Source organism: Sinocyclocheilus anshuiensis, unplaced genomic scaffold (genome assembly GCF_001515605.1).
Source record: "Sinocyclocheilus anshuiensis isolate Anshui unplaced genomic scaffold, SAMN03320099.WGS_v1.1 scaffold464, whole genome shotgun sequence".
NCBI classification, from domain to species: Eukaryota; Metazoa; Chordata; class Actinopteri; order Cypriniformes; family Cyprinidae; genus Sinocyclocheilus; species Sinocyclocheilus anshuiensis.
Window position 1 is genome coordinate 388,977 of NW_015555731.1, and position 5,421 is coordinate 394,397.

General features: G+C 36.2%; 1 pseudogene; it reads left to right on the forward strand.

The window, feature by feature from the left end:
• The first annotated feature begins 2,910 nt into the window (after positions 1-2,910).
• LOC107672895 (zinc finger protein 501-like) overlaps positions 2,911-5,421 on the forward strand; it is a 10,238-nt pseudogene continuing 7,727 nt past the window's right edge.

Here is a 5,421-nt window from a genome sequence, read left to right on the forward strand (position 1 = left end):
GGGAAATTATGGCCGCCAGAACCATAATGATAATCCACACAGTTTACTAAGGCTTGAATTTCCAGAAGTGTTGAGCGATCGTACGTCAGCACAGATAAAACAGAGTTCAAAAACATGGACAAAACTAGCATAACAGCACAAACAGTTAAAAAGCCAGGAACGCAACGGCTTGCCGTGCAACATGCTGGCGCCATCTTCCTATTTTAAACAATATCACAATATTTAACAGTCCAAACAATGCTACACGTATGCCTGTCACGATAAATACTTTTTGTTGGGCGATATATTGTCACAGAAACAATTGGGATAAATGATATACAGTCATTTTAAAACCATTTCATGTCCATATGAACAAAAGGCACAGATGCCTCAACAGGCCTTATATGCTGCTAAATCTAATTTTCTAGAGACATTTTTTGTCTCTTTGTCTCAAGTTGAACTTCTTTTAACTTGAGCACCACGTGTTTATAACATTGTGTCATGCACGAGATGCTGCAAAAGACGTGAGTGCAACAACTCTAGTCTGACTAGAGCATATTTACACAGAAAAACAATGGAAAAACAGTGCGGTGGAATGCAAAAATACATTCTGGATGTACTGCGCCATTGAGTACACTTGGACTTGTTCATCCAAACTGTCTGTAGTTGTTAGGAAATGCCCCTTAAGAGCAATGTCTATTTACTTTTAAAATCTCAAAATTAATCCTGTGAAAACCATTTTGTATTACGGTATTTTACAATCAAAACTTTTTATAATCTTGACAAAATACATTATTGTTGGAAAGGTCTGAGTCTCAATACTGAGAGAGAAATGTATACATTTGTGACAAAAAAAATGCATCATCATCAACAACAACAACAACAACAACAACAACAACAACAAACAAATAAAATTCAAAAGCTTTTTTAGGAATTTGGGTTGTATATTTTGACACAGGCACAATTTGTATTATTTTAGCTGCTGACCAAAACATATTTAAGTTACAGTTATATAAAATATAAAAATTAAAGCCTTATGTCTGAATAAGTTATATTCCAAATTTGAAGTTGAAAAAAAAAAAGAGGTTTTAAGAAAATTTGTTTAGGCGTTATACCAAAAAAAATTATCTGTCATACACTATAGCAGTTCCGGCGGATGACGTCGGCATTGCATGATTAGTGACGAAAGTGGAGAGAGAACGAAACAAAACGAGAATTTGCAAAGAAAAATGTTGGAGGATTTCGATATAAACCAAGAGGAGACTGGTTGTCCTTTGCTAAAGTAAGGAAACTTTGCTTCCTTTGCTCCTATAAACAAACTCGTGAGACTAGCATATCTCAGAGGTGCGCGCACTGCGCATACGTGCTGCGTCATCCACCGGAACTGCTTCAGTGTATGACAGATACCGGAAGTGAGAGAAAAGTGTTTTTTGTTTTTGTAAAAAATTACGTTTGAAATATGGACATTTTTCTTACAAAAACACATGGATTCGCTACAGGAGGCCTTTATTCACCCCCCGGAGCTGTGTGATGCACGTTTTATTATGGATGCGCGCGCTTTATTTAATGTCTTTTGGACTGTTGAATGGAAACACCCTCCCACTGCAATGATAACGCTTGGAATAGCCAAGACAATTTTTAATATAACTCCAATTGGATTCGTCTGAAAGAAGAAAGTCATATACTGGATAATTTTATCAGTTGTTTATTATTCATGCAACAATACATAACTACAATAACTTTGTCTAGTGCTCTTATGAATGTTTATAGCATGATTTGTGAAAATTTAACTATACTGAATGACATAGCATAGACTTCTTCATGGCTAGGTTTTGCATGTTTCATTTCATTCTGTAACCTACTTGATCTACTGTCTTCTTCTTCTTGTACGATTTTATGGCGGTTGACAAGCCAACTTATGGTGTATTACCGCCACCAACTGGACTGGAGTGTGAAGCATTAACGGGGAAGAGGGAAAAAGGAACAAAAAATAAAAAACCAACAAACACAACGACTGAGCCTATATGAGCCATGTGGAACATTTTAAATCGATGCATATATATGAACAGAATTATAGACACTGTCCTGCTGGGGGGAAAACACAATAGAATCACAGTAAGTAGATCATCTTCAGATCCAGCACTTTCAGGTCTGATGCTGCGTAAAACTAGACTACACACCACTGGGTGGCGGTAATGCACTTATAAGTCTGCGATCCGCCGTAAAACAAGAAGAGGAAAGAAGACGTCCTCACTAGCGCGCGCTCCCTCAGTCAGCGTCGAGTCTTGTGAGGTGAGCAGTTCATGGTATTTCTCCTATTTGAAACAGCTGTAAAACACACTTTACGAAGTATGTTTATGCAACAATATACGAGGTCGTTTCTGCCTGGTTTTAATCGAGTACAGCGCTTTTGTGTTTGTTGACTTAAACACTTACTAGAACAGCAGGCAACCAGCATGTGTGCAAAACATGTTAAGTTCATTCAGACCCGAGCGATTTTGTGTTTCTGTATGTTCGTGCGAATGATTGTTTTTATGTTTATAGTGATACTGTCACTGTTACTGAATGTATTGTGATCTGTAAGGGGAATGGATGAGAACCGGTATCTCCTGTTGTAACGTTAGTTACTTTACATGGTTACAATTAAGAACAGATTCTGCTGAATACTTAATACTGAATAGATAGTAGGACATTTTAAATCTTCACATAAATATGAACAGTTTTATAATATACACACTGGAAACATTACAATTTTCTATAGTGTTGCTCTTTCTGTTTAAAGAGTTTATCACTGTCAGTTTCTGCTTGTATAAAACTACAACATGTTCCTAAATTTAATTACTTTACTGCTTTGAATGCCGTTATTAGGAATCCAAACTGTATTTAGATAATGTGTGTTTTAGCGTAGTTACTTACCTGGAGTTAACGAAAATGGGAAAAGGTTACAAAAGAAAGAACAAATGTATAGAATGTGTGAACTACCACATATGTGAGTGCAGTGTTACTGAATGAGCATGTCAAATTTAAGTGTTTTTTTTGTCAATGCTGTTACTTTTAATATAGTAATAGACATTTTTTCACTTACATAAATGCTTGAATGTGTAAATAATAATACAATTTTTTTTTATTTATTGTTGATTTTGGCAAATCTGCTGCTTCCACACAGAAATTAATGTTCAGTGAAGCTCCTTCCACAACAATCACACCATCAGTGATTACACCAATAAATGCTGGAATATTTCCATCAGCCTACAAGTGAAGATAAGCATCAAACCACCAGAAAGCGCTAAAATCTGCAAAGATTTAATTAATTAAAGACAACCGAGAGAGGATGAGAGATCCAGAACCCTGCAGAATGAAATGCACTGAAGAACAAAGAGGTTGGTGTTTATTCTTGATTCTTCATTAATGCGGCTGAAGGTTATAAAGCATCAAGCAGATTTAGATCTGTTGTAATAGGAACAAATATTTAGAGCTGTGCAATAAGATAGCAAAAACATAAAATAATAAGGGACTTTTTTTTTCAATGAAATTTGATAGATAATTGTGTAGTTGAGCAAATGTATTTAATAGTTAGAAACATGGGATTTGTTCCTGCAATGTTTTAAAAATAATAATTTGAAGTAGGGCTGAAGCTATCGACTATTTTAGTAATCGAGTATTCTACCGAAAATTCCATCGATTAATCGGATAAGAAGAACTTTTTCTTTATTAAAGAGCAATACTAAATATACAAGAGAAAATAAGATGGGTCTCTTAAAGGGGTCATATGATGCTGCTAAAAAGAACATTATTTTGTGTATTTGGTGTAATGAAATGTGTTTATGCGGTTTAAGGTTCAAAAAACACATTATTTTCCACATACTGTACATTATTGTTTCTCCTCTATGCCCCGCCTTCTGAAACGCGTCGATTTTTACAAAGCTCATCGTTCTGAAAAAGCGAGGTGTGCTGTGATTGGCCAGCTATCCAGTGCGTTGTGATTGGCCGAATACCTCAAGCGTACAAAAGCCTCAAAAACATTAAAACCCATTACAAACGAGGCATTTGTTGCATCCAGTGGGGACATAATTACTGATTATAATGACTTGTACTGTCTTTTTACGCATTGCGTTGCATTGCATCGCGCGGCGTAAACATAAAACTCTGTCTGCATTTGTGATCAGAGAAATGACAAACAACAAGTGCTACTCTACTGCCCAAAACTCGCGTTTGAATCATCAGTGACAAATCCTTTAAATGAAAACGTACTTACGTGAGTCAGAACTGCCGGCATTGTAGTCTAACGTTACTCTCCCAGGATCAGTAAACAGTAAACAGTCCTCCAGAAAATGTGCTGCACACATCTGGATATTTGGGTTAAACTGTTCTGGAACAGTGTTGTAAATACAACTTAACCACTGATTTGTAGTCGTGTCCTCTTTTGGAAGACCAAACAAAGTAGTTTCGCTTTCATAACGAAACACACAGCGGCCTAGCGGAAGTCCCGGCTTAGCGTTCGCTGAGGCCAGGCTAGAGTGAGCAGAGGCGGCGGGGTTGAGAACGGCGCAGCCGGCGGATCCAACGAAGGAGCGGCAAGCACATGTGACGACCCTAAAAATCAATTTCAAATTACTTTAAAAAAGGCAAACATAGTACAACCAAAAACTAAGACATAAATCAGAATAATAGTAATAAAAAAATAATAATAAAACCTAAACATTGTGCAACTTAACTTTCAAGTTTCAGCCTAACTACAGCTCAGGCATGACATAAGCCTTTACTGTCTTCTTAGAAGGCTTTGTGGCTTTTGTAAGAGGCAAAACTTAGTGGGCAGGAAGCTAACGTGGAACAAAACCAAGAGTCCATACACATAATATTTAATAACACATTTTTCAGCAACATGAATTTAAAGTTATTTGGAGAATAAACCCTCTTGAATGTCTCTCTGCATACTGGTGTGTGTGTGTGTGTGTGTGTGTGTGTGTAATCCTTTAAAGGAGCATGTGGTTGCAAACACAGTCCTCTGTATATAGTTACAGTAAATGGTAGGGATACACCGAAATGAAAATTCTGGGCCGAAACCGAGAATTCTGGATGTGCTTGGTCGAAAACCAAAGCCGAACATGCTTTGTAATAATTATTTATTTTATTAAGTAATATAAAGTAATTTTGTAAGACTTTTTAATTTAACTCAATTGTAATGACACAGAATTTAAAAAACACCAATAAAATAACCAAACTTTTATTGAAAGAAAATTGGACAGAAAATATATTAATATTAAATATCAATGTATTATTTTTATTCAGTTCTATGCAACAGAATCAGACATAACTGTTGTTGTTGTTGTTTTTGACTAATTATCCAAATAATGTATAGTCCTGCAAACAGGGTTTTTCCTTTCTCAAAATGGTGGTACCATCCTGATCATGTGCACACAATGTACCCACCCTTCAAGTGGC